Source organism: Solanum dulcamara, chromosome 8 (assembly GCF_947179165.1).
Source record: "Solanum dulcamara chromosome 8, daSolDulc1.2, whole genome shotgun sequence".
NCBI classification, from domain to species: Eukaryota; Viridiplantae; Streptophyta; class Magnoliopsida; order Solanales; family Solanaceae; genus Solanum; species Solanum dulcamara.
Window position 1 is genome coordinate 14,559,860 of NC_077244.1, and position 18,035 is coordinate 14,577,894.

Genomic DNA, 18,035 nt, shown 5'->3' on the forward strand with positions numbered 1-18,035 from the left:
CACTTGACACAAACATACAATACCATAAATCACTTTCCTCTATGTTTTTTCCCATACTTCTTGCATAGGGGGATAACTTGACAACCCGAAGCTCCACCTTGTGCCTTAGGATTTGGCACCTTGTCCTTCTCAAATTTTAGAGCTGGAGTATTTTAAGAACCTTGGCCTTGAAACTTTTTACCTTGTTAGAAATGACCATTTCCACCACTAGAATTTTGTGAGAAAACTCACCTTCATATCTAGTCCTCTTGGATTCTGTTGTATTTCTCTCCTTAAGCTTCTCTCCTTCAATTTGCTAAGCATAAGTCATGAGCATAGAGATATTTATCTCCTTGATGAGAATAGCGGTTCTATATTCTTTCATAATGAAGTCCGACATTGCCAAAGTAAACTTGCTTATTCGAGCACGAGAGTTGGCTAATAAAGATAAAGAATACTTGGACAACTTTGTGAACTTGATGACATACTCTCTCACACTCATGTTCTCGTGCTTGAGGTTGATAAATTCCAACACCTTTTCCTCCCTTAACTCAAGTTGGAAGAAGTGATCAAGAAATGTAACTTTGAACTTTTCCCAACCTATAGGACCATCTTGAACCATTTCGGATTTTCATTGATTATACCACACTTGAGTAACACCTTTGAGTTGGTAGGCCAATAATTCTGCCTTCTCTTTCGAAGACACTCACATAATCTCCACATTCTTGTATAACTCATCCACAAAGTATTGGGGATCCTCATAAACCTTGGATCCATGAAACTATAGAGGGTTCATCCATGTGAAATCTCTAACCCTTAAAGTCGGAGTAGTCAAAACTTGAGTAGCATCAACCCCTAAATTCACTTGAGTAGTCACGAGTTGGGCTAGTATTTAAAAAGTGGCTTGGAACTCTACATTAGTCACTTGATCAATCGAAGGAGTATTTAGAGCTTGTGGATCCTCTTCAACATTTCTTCAAATGGTAGCGCTTTGTGGAAGTGTGATTCTGTTATCACAAAGAGAAAGCGCTAGAGGAGAAAACCTTAGAGTTCAACTCTATAGCACGATGATATCATGAAAAAAGTAAAGTGTTTTCTAAGATGCCTTATAGCCTCTTATTCATAAATGAGGCATTCTTCAAACCAATGAACAAGACTCTACTTGACTTGACATGTTAGACTCCCTAGGACACTTGAACCTTGTGCTCTGATACCGAGTTTTTCATGGCCCAATCTAGAGCCTAGTCATAACATGACGATTAGAATCCCAAAGAACCCCAACCAAGCCTCTTAGCATAACATTCATGAGCATACATATAGAAATTAAACAATAAAGTTAAATCAAGATATGGAAGTAAAATCTCAAATAGAACATAAGTCTCAAGATGAGAAATGATAACATAGACTCTTTTACTAGCTAACATACCTCTAATAACTCGACGGGGGCATAAGACAAGATTCTAGCTCACCCATATAGACAACATAAGAAAATAAAGTAACAACTATCAAGATAAGAAATAGTATCATATCCTCAAACTGTGAGGACTCACCAATAGTAAGAAGCTAATAGCACCACTCTATCCACAAGGGGGAGGAGGATGAACGTGATCGTCGAATCCTACATTATGATACAATATAGGCAAAAAGTATGCTTTAGTACATGAAATGCACTAAGTATGTAAAAATATTCATGAACAATAAACATGGGACATAATAAATATGAATCATAGGATGCAAGACCAATATCTTCAAAACATATGTAAAGTCATGAAAACATTAAAAAATTTATCCAATTGGTCAATGCATTAAAAGAATTTCATAATCATCATAACAACTCATAACTCCATTGTAACCGTATGAGATAGGACATTTAACCAACATATAAAACCATACGAGCTAATACATGGAATTCAATGACTCCTAAGTTGAGACAAGGAAGGCTATCTTGCAAGGGCATACTCCATTAAGTAACTCATTTAACCTTTCTATGTGGATCCACTAGCTTTTCCATATTGGCATATGTAAACCTACGTGGGCAATGTAATATTGGACTAAAGATTGCTACTAGGATTTTCTTGGGTAACTAACTGCTTTATAGGACTGAACCCTACCTAGAAGTCCTCTCGGTACTTAATCATTATCCCAATGGAACTCATAAAACATGATCATAAACATCATAAGAAAAGATAACAACTAATATCAATCCATTTTTATAAAATATCATAAGAATAGCTCATCTAACATCATCATAAAAAATTATAGGATTGGCTCATCTATCATATAACTAATGCAATATGGGTGTAGGACTTCCATCATTACATATCTTTGATCATAAACATCTTTAGGGACTTAACTTTCCCTATCATTAACTTTGCTTGAAAAATCATAGAATCATATTTCATAAACTTCTTTGCATAAATCATCTTTAACTCATTCATAAAGCCTCCATAGAATATAACTTGAAAATTATGATCATATCTCCCAAATCATACTTAAAACTAGTATATAGCATGGGTCATTAAAATTCAACTTGAAATCATTCAATATGATGTGAATTATATATAATTAGACTAATAACATTGAAATATATCATAATTGAGAAAACCCATGCAAATCATGAAATAAGTACTTTTAATTGAAGAAATTACAATAGGAATTGAGAAGAAATCTTTGGGATTCCATGGGTGAAAGGTACCCATGTATGAAGTCCCACCTACCTTGACCTTGATGAGCCCTAAATTGTAGAGAATGAAAGATTGACGTTGAAGAACCCCTTTTGAATTGCTTGAGGGAGAAGAAGCCCTTGAGAGAAAACTTGGGAGATAAAGTTTTATGATTTTGGGAATTATGGAGAGAATAGGAGGGCTAGAAGACATTAGGGTAGTTAATAGGTGGAATCTAGTCCCAAAAAAAGTTCACATTCAATAATGAAAGTATAGAGAATGACCAAAGTAACCCTCATTAAAACTTGAAACTGTGACTACACGGAGGACCCACCACGGTCCGTGAACTTCACCACGGCCTGTGGTGGTGATCGTGCTCAAATCCTTCATCTTTAGAAAAAGGGAAATCCTCATGACCACCTTCACGAAGACCATGACGGTTCGTAAAGGTCACTACTTTCGAGGCTAAATTCTGGTAGGCCATAGTTCATGCCCGGTTGGGGCCTATTTTAAATGATAATACACTTCTCCCATCTCAGGCATGTTTAGTAGCCTGCATCATGTCTCGATGTTCTTTGAATGTGGATCGGTTGATACAGACATAAATATGAGACCGGGCACTTAATAAAAAAGTCGATCTCTCCTTTCCTTGCCTAATTCGATTGCTATGTGTCTACTACAAAGTTCTTTTTTTGCCGATTCATGGATAAGACACCACAGTCACTAAGCCTACAAATATTTCCCGGATAAAAAATGTTTAGAACTCCCTCTATAAAGTCAAGACATCCCGAGCAGCTGTCCCAATGACTATCACACCAGGTCCATGTCATGACCCAAGCCTAGGGCCTAGACATGACATGGCGAATGAGGAACCCGAAAGTACCTCAATCAAGCCTCTTAGCATTCTTTCAGCCTTTCATAGGTAATGATGATAAATAAACAAGCGGAAATCATAATAGTAAATCTTCAACTTACATATGTCCAACAATACCTCTAACTATTAGATTTAATGGGGCTAAGACAAGTCCCTAGCTCACCCTCAATCATAATAGAAGAAATGCCATAGTAAAATATCTTAATATATCATAAGCTAGAAAGATAAAGGAGTATTATTCCCGGAACATGGGAACTCACCAAAAGTAGTCTTCAATGGAATATTAACTAGCCACGTGGAGGAGAACGAGGAGGAGCACTGATCCCTACATAGTGATATCATGTAGGCAAAAGAGTATGCGTTAGTACTTTGAATGTACTAAGTATGTAAGGATGCATGAACATTGAGGAAACATTAAAAGTTTATGTAATATGGAACATAATTTAATGTATGCATAATAAATCATATATATATCCTTTAAAATATTCATTTTGTGGGAAATTAACCATAACCGACATTTAAGACAATGCGAGCTATTACATGGAATCCAACATAACCCCCTACGTTGGCCGGGGAGACTACTTGCCAGGTAGAACTCCGTCAACTTCATTCATTTCTTTAACTTTAACTTTAAGGGCTTTCATGGATCCATTAGCCTAAGCCTACAAGGGCTCCTATGTTGGCACATAGTTAATGAGACAAGGGGTTGCTACTAGGATTCCCTTACCAAATCCCACCTCAATGCCTCATTCGGTGCTAAGTCAATCCCACGGAATAGTTTAATACTTCAAAATATTCATAGCATATAACTTGAGAATTCAAACATCATATTCGGTAGAATAGCTCATTAAAACATTTGATAATTCAAATTTGCAAGAATTGTCCTTATTGCATAAAGAATCCATGATTCATATCATTTCATCATTCTTTCATTTCATAAGACTCCCTTTTTTATCATAGATATTGTTTTCATAAATATTTATTTGGAGTCAAAGCTTTCAAGTCAAACTTTATTAAAAACATAGTAAAACTAGGTGGGTTCAAATCACTTCAACTTGCAAATATGTATGTAAATAAATATACATAAATACTTTGAAATCCATTAATTAAAAATCATGTTTTAAACAACCCACTATGAGTTTCAAGAATCTTTAAATAGAGGAATTACTTGTAAACCATCAATTCATACATATGAAATTATGTTGCATTAAAATAGAGCAATAATCATTAGTTTAACCATGATTCAAACTATTAAGTAATATTAAGAATTAACATAAGAAAATATTACTTGAAATCAAGATATTTAATTGAAAGAGTTTTTGGACTACATGGGTGAAAGAACCCATGGATAAACACCCACATAACTTAGAGTAAAGCTTAAAGAAAATAAACATACTTTATCATATAATCAAAATAATTTAGACATGAGAGTGGAAGGAATACTCTCATTGAAACCTTACATACCTGGAGACCGAAGCTTTAGTTGGTACCGAAAGACTTAATGAACACTCTTGAATCCTAGCTTCTCTCCTCGCCGGAACGTTTTGTGTACAACCTGGAGTATATGAATCACCGGAATAGTATTTCTTCACTACTAAAAACTAAAACTATATTTGAGAATGTGTAAAGAAGTGTATAGAGAGAAGATTTGCTTGAGAAAGCTTGATGAATAAAATGAGGAAATAAGGTGGGTATTTATAGGTGGGAAAGAGGACCTAACAATAAATAAAATAATTATAAAGAAAAATCTGAAAATTTAGTGGAATATATTGATGTCATGGATGATGTTAAATGGAGGACAATTTATGTCATAAGTGATGTCAAATGTATCTAGATCTTTCTATGGTAGGTGAAATGAGTTATCTTTGACAGAATACTCTTCTTGGGAGCTGCGTTTGAATAAGATAAATCCCTTATTAGGATTTGATATCTTCATAAGAATTGTAGATATGGAAGTCTAGTTTTATATAGTTTAGGAATCAACCAAGTTGGATAAACCTACAGTGAAATATGATTTTTCTTCTATAAACACTCATTTCCGTCACAGCATCCTACCTTACAAAAATTAATTTATTTGACCAACGTAACCTCCGAATATTAAAATAGGGTCTTCATAAAGGTTGTAGGTAATGATATTTTGGTTACTCAGAAATTTAAATCACTCAATTTGGATATTTCTATGAAAAGTTATGCCTAAAATACAGAGGCTGTATCATGTTTAGGCGAAAATTGAAACATCGTATACAACGTTTTTAGGGGATGTTACATTATCTCCCCCTTGGGAACATTCTTCCTCGAATGAGAAAAGACTTAGCTTGAGTAGAGTTGAGTGTTAACAAACAACCTATCATTAATGCAACAGTGTAATTTAAAATATCATTTAAAATATATTTCATAATTTTGCAAGCATATGACAAGAAAAGTTGAGATGTAAAGATTTCAAGTAATTGAGCAAGGGCAACTTAATACCTTAGGTTTGGGTAGAGGGGAAAAGATGAGGGTATATCTTAATCATATCCGCTTCCGCTTCCCATGTTGCACTTTCTATTTGTTGATTCCTCCAAAGAACTTTAACAGATGCAACTTCTTTGTTCCTCAATCTCTTAACTTGTCGGTCCAAAATTTCCAAAGGAACTTCTTCATAGGTCAAGTTTTCTTCAATATTCACTACTCCCATAGGTACAATGGAACTAGGATCACCCACACGTTTTTTCAACATAGATACGTGAAACACCGGATGAACCATGGCTATTTCCAATGGTAATTCCAACTCATATGCAACCTTACCAACACGTCTTACGATTCTATAAGGCCCTACATATCTAGGGCTCAATTTGCCTTTCTTTCCAAATCGAACCACACCTTTCATGGGTGAAACCTTCAGATACACCCAATCATCCACATTAAACTCAAGATCCCTTCTTCTAGTGTCAGAATAGGACTTTTGACGACTTTGAGCCATCTTCAACCTTTCTCTAATGATCTTCACCTTCTTTAAAGCATCAAGTACCAAATCGGGGCCCAACAAGGTCATCTCGCCTACTTCGAACCAACCAATTGGTAATCTACATTGTCTCCCATACAAAGCCTCAAACGGCGCCATCTCAATACTTGAGTGGTAACTATTATTATAGACAAACTCAATGAGAGGTAGATGATCATCCCAATTCCCTTTAAACTCCAACACACAAGCCCTTAACATATCCTCTAGTGTTTGAATCGTCCTTTTGGCTTGCCCATCCGTTTGAGGATGGAATGCTGTGCTCAACTTTACCTTAGTACCGAGGCCTTTTTGAAATGATCTCCAGAAGTGTGAAGTGAATTGGGTACCACGATCTGAAATAATGGATAATGGCACACCATGCAACCTCACCAACTCTCGAATATACAACTTAGCATAGTCTTCAGCACTATAGGAAGTTTTAATCGGTAGAAAGTGAGCTGACTTAGTCATTCTATCAATAATTACCCAAATCGAGTCATGACGCTTCCGGGTATGAGGCAAACCCACTACAAAATCCATATTCACATCTTCCCACTTCCAAGTAGGGATTTCAATGTCTTGAGCTAGTCCACCCGGCCTTTGATGTTCGGCCTTCACTTGTTGGCAATTTGTACATTTGGACACAAACCTTGCTATATCCTTCTTCATGCCACCCCACCAATACAACTCCTTTAAGTCTCGGTACATTTTCGTTGAACCGGGATGAATGGAGTATCTAGAATTATGAGCCTCCATCAAGATCAAACTCCTTAGGCCATCCACATCTGGAACACATATCCGACCTTGGTAGTATAGAACCCCATCTCCCCCTTGGAAAAAGACCTCTATCTTCTTTTCCTTTACCAACTTCTTTAACTCAATAAACTTTGGGTTAAGATCTTGCTTTGTTTTAACATCCACCACCAAAGAGGATTCAGACCTATTTTGAACAACTATACCCCCATCATTAGTACTACCCAACTTCACCCCTAATCTAGCCAATCGGTGAACATCTTTCACCAACTCCCTCTTCCTTTCATCCACATGGGCCACACTCCCCATAGACACTCTACTAAGTGCATCAGCAACCACATTGGCTTTACCCGGATGATAGTGCACACTCATGTCATAGTCCTTAAGGAGTTCTAGCCACCTCCTTTGCCTTAGATTAAGGTCCTTTTGGGTGAACACATATTAAAGACTCTTATGATCAGTATACACATCCACATGCACCCTATAGAGGTAATGCCTCCAAATCTTCAGAGCAAAAACAACGGCTGCAAATTCAAGGTCATGGGTAGGGTAGTTGCGCTCATGAACCTTTAATTGCCTAGAAGCATAGGCTATTACCTTGCCTTTTTGCATTAAGACACAACCTAAACCAATCTTTGAAGCATCACAATAAACTACAAACCCTTTTAATCCTTCTGGGAGAGTCAAAATAGGAGCAGAGGTAAGTCGATCTTTTAAGGTCTAGAAACTCTTCTCACACTCATCTGTCCATATGAATTTAGATTTCTTTTGGGTCAATTTTGTCATAGGAGATGAAATGGAAGAAAAGCCTTTGACGAACTTCTATAGTACCCGGCTAGACCTAAGAAACTCCTAATGTCTGAAGGAGATAATGGTCTAGTCCAATTTTTGACTGCCTCTATTTTCTTAGGATCAACCTTGATTCCATCACCGGACACTACGTGACCAAGAAATGCTACCTCCTTTAACCAAAATTCACACTTACTAAATTTTGCAAATAATTGTTTATCCCTCAATGTTTGAAGCACAACTCTCAAGTGATTTTTATGTTCTTCCTCACCCCGAGAGTAAATTAAAATATTATCAATGAAGACTACTACAAAGGTATCAAGGTAAGGTTTGAACACCCTATTCATCAAGTCCATAAACACTGCCGGTGCATTCGTCAACCCAAAACTCATCACCACAAACTCATAGTGACCATACCTTGTTCGGAAGGCTGTTTTGGGAATGTCACACTCTCTTACCCATAGTTGGTGGTAGCCGGACCGAAGGTCGATCTTGGAGAAGTGACTTGCCCCTTGTAATTGATCAAACAAGTCATCTATTCTAGGGAGTGGGTACTTATTCTTAATGGTCATCTTATTTAATTGCCGGTAGTCTATGCACATTCGAAGTGACCCATCCTTCTTTCTTACAAATAGAACGGGAGCACCCCATGGCGAAATACTTGGTCTTATGAACCCCTTCTCTAACAAGTCCTTTAATTTTTCCTTCAGCTCTTTCAATTCTGCTGGGGCCATGCGGTAAGGAGGAATAGAGATAGGTTGGGTATCAGGGAGGAGATCGATACCAAAATCAACTTCCCTTTCGGGAGGGACACCGGGAAGGTCATCAGGAAAGACATTGGGGAATTCATTGACTATAGGAACTGACTCAAGAGAAGGACTTTTGGAGTTGACATCCCTAACCCTCATAATATGGTAAATACATCCCTTAGAAATCATTTTGCGAGCCTTAAGATAAGAAATAAACTGACCCTTCACCACCGAATCACGACCCTGCCATTCAATAACAGGCTCATTTGGAAATTGGAACTTGACTCGATAATTCCTACAATCTATGGAAGCATAAGATGCATGTAACCAATCCATCCCAAGAATGACATTGAAATCTATCATGTCAAGCTCAATGAGATCACAAGGAATAACTTTATGCAAGATAGACACAAGACAACCCCTATAGACCTTTCTAGCAATAACTGACTCACCAACAGGGGTAGACACCAAATAAGGCTCTAATAACATTTTAGGTAAAACATCAAATCTATTAGAAAGGAATGGAGTAACAAAAGATAAATTTGCACCCGGATCTAATAGTGCATACACATCAAAAGAAAAGACCTTTAACATACCGGTAATGATATTGGGTGCATCCTCAACCTCTTATCTTCCATGCAAGGCGTAAAAGCGGTTAGTGCGTTGGACACCTCCTTGGACTTGTTGACCATGAGCAATTTGTCATTGAGTCCTACCACCACCATCTCTAAAATCCTTAGCATGGTGGCCCAGCTTGCCACACTTAAAGCATGCATTGGAGCCAGCTAAGCATTCCCCTTTGTGAGTCCTTCCACACTTCTTGCAAGTGGGGAAAGTTTGAGTAGCAACATTCTCTCTTGGAATCATTGCTTTACCACTCTTGTCCTTGTTGAACTTTGGAGGAGGAGTATTGGTGGAACCTTGTCCCACAAATCGTTGCCCACCTTGGCCTTTGCCATTGTTACCATGATCGGACCTTTGAGGGTTAAACCCTCCACCATCCATTCTAGCCTTTTTGAACCCCTTTGATCTCTCTCTAAGCTTCTTTTCTTTGATTTGTTCTGTGTAAGTCATTAACCGAGAGATGTCCATCTCCTTGACCAACATGGCCATTTTGCACTCCTTGGACATCAAGCTTGAGACACCGAAAATAAACTTGCTCATCCTAGCTCTTGGGTCGGAGACCATGAAGGGAGCATACTTTGACAACTTAGTGAATTTGAGAGCATACTCCCTCACGCTCATACTTCCTTGACGGAGGTTGATGAACTCTTGGATTTTGGCCTCCCTTAGCTCCAACGGGAAAAAGCGGTCTAGGAAGACACCTTTGAACTCTTCCCATCCTATCGACCCTATTTCTTCATCCCTTTTAACAATCCATTGTTCGTACCACACTCGAGCCACACCTTTGAGTTGATAGGCCACTAGCTCAGCCTTCTTATTTGGTGGCACACCCATGATAGCCACAATCCGGTACACCTCATTAATGAACTCCATAGGGTCCTCATCTAGTTTAGAACCATCAAACTCGGATGGATTCATCCTTTGGAAATCCCGAATCCTAGAGGCTGGATTTTGCATTTGGGGAGGTGGAACACCTAGATTCCCTTGGTTGGATACGACTTGAGCTAACAAAGTAATAACACTGCGAAACTCAGCATGGGTTACCCCATCCTCATGATGTTGGGCATTGGGAACCAGAGGAGTTTGGTCCTCATCGTCAACCCTTGCTCTTCGAGGTGGTCTTCCATGAGTCATTATCTAGAGCACACAAAATGGGTCGTTAGTTAAAAGAAAGCTTAGGATGCTCTAAGGCACGACATGAATTTGAAAGAAGTGAAAATTTTTCCTAAACGCCTTATAGTCTCCTATTCATAATTGTGGCGCGCTTCACAACCATGAACAAGACCCTATTTGACGCGGTATGTTGGACTCCAAGGATCATTCAAAACCTCGGGCTCTGATACCAAGTTTTTCATGACCCAAGCCTAGGGCCTAGAGGTGACATGGCGAATGAGGAACCCGAAAGTACCTCAATCAAGCCTCTTAGCATTCTTTCAGCCTTTCATAGGTAATGATGATAAATAAAAAAGCGGAAATCATAATAGTAAATCTTCAACTTACATATGTCCAACAATACCTCTAACTATTAGATTTAACGGGGCTAAGACAAGTCCCTAGCTCACCCTCAATCATAATAGAAAAAATGCCATAGTAAAATATCTTAACATATCATAAGCTAGAAAGATAAAGGAGTATTGTTCCCGGAACATGGGAACTCACCAAAAGTAGTCTTCAATGGAATATTAACTAGCCACGTGGAGGAGAACGAGGAGGAGCACTGATCCCTATATGGTGATATCATGTAGGCAAAAGAGTATGCGTTAGTACTTTGAATGTACTAAGTATGTAAGGATGCATGAACATTGAGGAAACATTAAAAGTTTATGTAATATGGAACATAATTTAATGTACGCATAATAAATCATATATATATCCTTTAAAATATTCATTTTGTGGGAAATTAACCATAACCGACATTTAAGACAATGCGAGCTATTACATGGAATCCAACATAACCCCCTACGTTGGCCGGGGAGACTACTTGCCAGGTAGAACTCCGTCAACTTCATTCATTTCTTTAACTTTAACTTTAAGGGCTTTCATGGATCCATTAGCCTAAGCCTACAAGGGCTCCTATGTTGGCACATAGTTAATGAGACAAGGGGTTGCTACTAGGATTCCCTTACCAAATCCCACCTCAATGCCTCATTCGGTGCTAAGTCAATCCCACGGAATAGTTTAATACTTCAAAATATTCATAGCATATAACTTGAGAATTCAAACATCATATTCGGTAGAATAGCTCATTAAAACATTTGATAATTCAAATATGCAAGAATTGTCCTTATTGCATAAAGAATCCATGATTCATATCATTTCATCATTCTTTCATTTCATAAGACTCCCTTTTTTATCATATATATTGTTTTCATAAATATTTATTTGGAGTCAAAGCTTTCAAGTCAAACTTTATTAAAAACATAGTAAAACTAGGTGGGTTCAAATCACTTCAACTTGCAAATATGTATGTAAATAAATATACATAAATACTTTGAAATCCATTAATTAAAAATCATGTTTTAAACAACCCACTATGAGTTTCAAGAATCTTTAAATAGAGGAATTACTTGTAAACCATCAATTCATACATATGAAATTATGTTGCATTAAAATAGAGCAATAATCATTAGTTTAACCATGATTCAAACTATTAAGTAATATTAAGAATTAACATAAGAAAATATTACTTGAAATTAAGATATTTAATTGAAAGAGTTTTTGGACTACATGGGTGAAAGAACCCATGGATAAACACCCACATAACTTAGAGTAAAGCTTAAAGAAAATAAACATACTTTATCATATAATCAAAATAATTTAGACATGAGAGTAGAAGGAATACTCTCATTGAAACCTTACATACCTGGAGACCGAAGCTTTAGTTGGTACCGAAAGACTTAATGAACACTCTTGAGTCCTAGCTTCTCTCCTCGCCGGAACGTTTTGTGTACAACCTGGAGTATATGAATCACCGGAATAGTATTTGTTCACTACTAAAAACTAAAACTATATTTGAGAATGTGTAAAGAAGTGTATAGAGAGAAGATTTGCTTGAGAAAGCTTGATGAATAAAATGAGGAAATAAGGTGGGTATTTATAGGTGGGAAAGAGGGACCTAACAATAAATAAAATAATTATAAAGAAAAATCTGAAAATTTAGTGGAATATATTGATGTCATGGATGATGTTAAATGGAGGACAATTTATGTCATAAGTGATGTCAAATGTATCTAGATCTTTCTATGGTAGGTGAAATGAGTTATCTTTGACAGAATACTCTTCTTGGGAGCTGCGTTTGAATAAGTTAAATCCCTTATTAGGATTTGGTGTCTTCATAAGAATTGTAGATATGGAAGTCTAGTTTCATATAGTTCAGGAATCAACCAAGTTGGATAAACCTACAGTGAAATATGATTTTTCTTCTATAAACACTCATTTCTGTCACAGCATCCTACCTTACAAAAATTAATTTATTTGACCAACATAACCTCTGAATCTTAAAATAGGGTCTTCATAAAGGTTGTAGGTAATGATATTGTGGTTACTCAGAAATTTGAATCACTCAATTTGGATATTTCTATGAAAAGTTATGCCCAAAATACAGAGGCTGTATCATGTTTAGGCGAAAATTGAAACATCGTATACAACATTTTTAGGGGATGTTACAGTCCACCTCCATCTAATTTGTCATTGGAGAGAGTCTCTCCTTCCCCATAGACCGGCGAGGCTTATGAGCAGCCCAAGGGCGAGAATCCTCCTCCTCCGACTGCGGTCAATACTGGGATGATGGTGACTGTGCCGTACGATTTCCTTGTAAGTCTGGTAGCCAAGAAGCGTCAGACTAGAGTACTAGTAGACAAGATCATAAAGTATCTTCCACAAGTGGTTCATACTCATGGTCAGCATATTGAGACCTGCCTTCGCTCAGATCTCAAATAGTAGATTTCATTATTGTTGGGGCGTATTGATGTCTTAGAGGCCCACATTACTACATAGATGGCTAGCCTCGGTTCTGTAAAGATAGAATCCATGCAAAATCTATTGACCGACCTACAGAGACACTTGACTGTTCTTCAAGAGAGATCCACCGCTGCTACACCTCTAGTTTCCACTTATGCATAATTATAGTTATTTGTTGCCCCTTCTTCTCCTTCTGGGCCCACTACATTGGATGAGTCATGGGGTTCTGCTCTTGCCCTCAAGTCTGATAAAAAAGGCAAGGGCAAGAAACAGTGCCAGAGAGGTACCTTCTCAGATGAGGATAAAATAAAAAGAAGGGCTGAGATGAAAGATGAAAAGAAAGAAACGCATATCTCAGCAAAGGAAGCCCAGGAAAAGGCAGAGCTACTGAGACAGGAAGATGAGGCTGCTAAGGTTGGGGCATCATTTAGTGGAGCTGCACTTTCTGGGATTGCTGAGATCCCTTCTCCAACTGTGATTGTGAGTGACATGCTTCCCAACAAGCTTACTCCTGCTACAAGCGATGACCTTCGGGGAAGCCTCCATCATTGAGTGCATCGGCCCATGCTAGTGCCATTACACCACCACCGAATGGATACCTAGGGTGTCACAGCTATGATCACTTCCCTTGTATTTACTTTTGAGCATATTGGCGTACAATTGAGGACAATGCACATATATTTTAATAGGGGTGGGGCATCTTGACGCTTGGATTTTGTTTTCCATGTTTCTTTTTTGCAAGCGTATGTCTAGTAGAATTGGCATGTTTAGATTGTTTTTATGTAAATACAATAGTTTATAGAAATATATAGTTGCTTGTGAAAAGAATAAGTTGAACTGAACAAAAATGAACTCCCAACTAAAAATCTTGTGAAATTCTATGTGATTGGCTTGGACTGTGAAAACTGACTTTCTAGGATCTTTATAGGACATTGTACATATTAACTTATCAATCAAATGCTAGCTAGCACATCACTGTGTTGATTAGTGATAAATCGTGTAACATATGTGCCATGTGTGTATGAGCTTAATTTCCTAGTTCGAATGCATCTGTAAGTTAGAACTTGCTTAGTTAGTCTCACTGAAATGATTGAATAGCTTGATTAGGACAGGATCATAGGTCATTGTTGAAAATGAGAAATTTAGCCTACAAATAACCAACCAAATGAAAGAATATCCTTTGAACCAAAAGTTTGAGCCTGAATAGACCTTTTCTTTGATTAACCACGATTAACCTTCCCTTTCTGTCTGTGAATCTTTATTTTGGCCCTGGTCCCTCCAAGGACAATGTCCACCTCAACTCAAGGTTAAAGCCTAAGTTGAGGGTGGCTACTATAAGGAGAATCAATCTGTGAGCCTTTATATTGGCTCTGGTCCCTCCTAGGAGATTATGTACTTCAACTTAAGCTAAAAGCCTAAGTTAAGGGTGTCTACTATAGAGAAGAAGTGGAACAGTGGGGTATGAAAAGAGTCGTGTGATGAAAAGAAAAATAATAAGCATAGGGGGTGTGGCCGTTGAATAATAAAAGAACAAGTGTGATGCATCATGAAAGTTAGAATTGCATTGAGAAAACACACTTAGTAAGCATAGGGGGTGTGGCCTTTGAAGAAATAAAAGAACAAGTGTGATGCATCATGAAAGTTAGAATTGCATTGAGAAAACACACTTAGAAAAAAAGAAGAAGAAAAGAACAAAGGCGAAAGCCACATCTGGGGTTTGTAACATACCAATGGGTGTTTTGAGGATGAAATAGTTTGGCTAAGTCAAAGTAGCATCAAGGAGGACCAAAGTAGTCACTTAAATCCTAAATTCATCCTACCTAAGCCCGAGCCAACGTTACAAGCAAAGAAATTCCTAATGTGATCCTAAGAGAGCTATTCAAAAGTGCAATGTAGATAATAAGGGCAAGCCTATGGTCTATACATGTGCATTGATTGAGCTTATTTTGTGAGTGTGAGTGAGTTCATCTCAGTCTTTGTTTTGTTTTTGCATACTGTACGAGAGACTTCTTTGTTGTGAGGGCACTATGATTATATTTTTGAGTTGCTATGTTGACTAGATCACTGTTGTTTGCATTTACTTGGTTGACTACGAGTAGTTCAATGTCAAAATAGATCCTTGTGAGTTAGTTGGACTGCCAGTGTGTTGCATAGTTGAATAAATTGAATAGGAGGGTCAGATTTGATGTGTGGGGCTGCTATTTATCCTGTTATAGTCACTTGTGTTTATGTGTCATGTTGTTTTATTTTGTGTCATTGCTTGAGGAAAAAAAATTATTCTAAGTTGAGGGTGTTGATTATCGCGTATTTACAACACTTTTGACACTCAAAATGGTGGATTAGTGTGCGTTGCAAGCATGTTTTAGTAGATATGATGTGCGGTTTGTTTATTTGTTATGGAAAATATGAGTCCGCTGGTTTTTGGACTGATCGATAAGTTGCTATGGAAAAACTACTAAGTGTGGGTACACGTGAGCTTTCACGGATCGTGTACGAGTTAAAGCTCCATGGTAGGGCCTCGTGAAAAGTTGTTGAAGACTGTGTTGAAGAAATTGTGTCAAGTGCATTCCCACGACACCGTTAATGGGGCGTGTAGGTTTGCACGAGCCGTGAAAGGTTCCATGAATGATGAGTACAAATTGGATTTAGGAAAATGTCAAGGAAGACTCCACGAGCTCATTCACAGGTCATTTACAATTTCACAGATCATGAATAGTGTCCTTGAAGGAGACAGAAATTCAAAGGAAAAGTTCATGAAGATGTCAATGATACAGTTCACGGATCATGGTGCTCTGAACGGACCGTGAAAGACACCCGTAAAGATGTTATCAATACAACAGATTAAGGAGATCACCATGACTGCATACCACGAAGCATGAATAGCTCTATGGCCTGCGAAGTGTCATCGTGACATGTGTCAATCTAGATTTCCTTGTTGGTTTAGGATTTGGTTTTGTATTTTTATAAATATCTAAATTATTTTATTTTTAGGGTTCTGTTTTTTATTAGTTTTTTGAGTATTTTGTGAACATATTGAACATACACTCTACCACTTTTGGAGATTGTTTCTTGAAACATTATTCCGGTTTTCATTCTTGATTCGTGGTTTGTATGTTTGATTCAAGGTTTAATTCTTCATTCGCATAGGTATTGATTCATGAATTCTATACAAAATCTTATTCTTTTACTTACAATTATGAGTAGCTAAGACCACAACTAGGGTTGTGGAAACCATGACGACTTAATTAAATAGGCAAAACGTAGGATTGATATTCGCGATTTGTTAGTTGCATGTATTATGATGTCTTCATTTAAAAGTTTTTCTTAGTGAGTGCACTCATTAAGAACTTTCCCGTATTTGTTGCTTTCCAGGGAAGGAGCTAGTGATTAGGAAAACACTATCACAATAGTAATTCGAAGAGTTTCACTTCGAAAGAAGGGATAAACTTCGCCTCAGTTACTTGAGACTAGGAGGACATAGTACTCTGAGATCTAGAGAATAGCTCTATGGCCTGCGAAGTGTCATCGTGACATGTGTCAATCTAGATTTCCTTGTTGGTTTAGGATTTGGTTTTGTATTTTTATAAATATCTAAATTATTTTATTTTTAGGGTTCTGTTTTTTATTAGTTTTTTGAGTATTTTGTGAACATATTGAACATACACTCTACCACTTTTGGAGATTGTTTCTTGAAACATTATTCCGGTTTTCATTCTTGATTCGTGGTTTGTATGTTTGATTCAAGGTTTAATTCTTCATTCGCATAGGTATTGATTCATGAATTCTATACAAAATCTTATTCTTTTACTTACAATTATGAGTAGCTAAGACCACAACTAGGGTTGTGGAAACCATGACGACTTAATTAAATAGGCAAAACGTAGGATTGATATTCGCGATTTGTTAGTTGCATGTATTATGATGTCTTCATTTAAAAGTTTTTCTTAGTGAGTGCACTCATTAAGAACTTTCCCGTATTTGTTGCTTTCCAGGGAAGGAGCTAGTGATTAGGAAAACACTATCACAATAGTAATTCGAAGAGTTTCACTTCGAAAGAAGGGATAAACTTCGCCTCAGTTACTTGAGACTAGGAGGACATAGTACTCTGAGATCTAGAGAGAGGCTTAGTAAAGCATACATTATGAGACTGGGAGGATATGAATGAGATACGTCTAAGATGGACCGTAAGGTGAATTAGATGTTACCTAACTCGCTAGATTTTGCATGCAATGCATTGAACAATATCATGAATACAAAAAGTTTATTAAGTTACATGTCATGGGGAACACAATCCTAGCTAAATTCTCATATTGTTCACAAAGTAATTGTTAGTTACTTTACAAAAACATCATTAAGTGATTATTAAATTAAACAACAACCCCCCCCCCCCCATTTTACTTTATGTACTTTATTTTCGGGTAATAGTAATTACAATTGAATAGTGATAGATAATAGAACTTGTTTCAACCTATTCCCTGTGGGTTCAACCTCGACTCTTAGTTGAGTAAAATATATTGCTAACGATTATTTATATCTCTTTCGAGAGGTGTAATTGAGCGTTATCAGTAATCATAAAGAAAATCTGCATTTCAAGCTACTTTGATTAATAAAAACTTAATTCTAAGCTTAGAATGCTGCAAATCTGATGTTTCTTCCTCTAC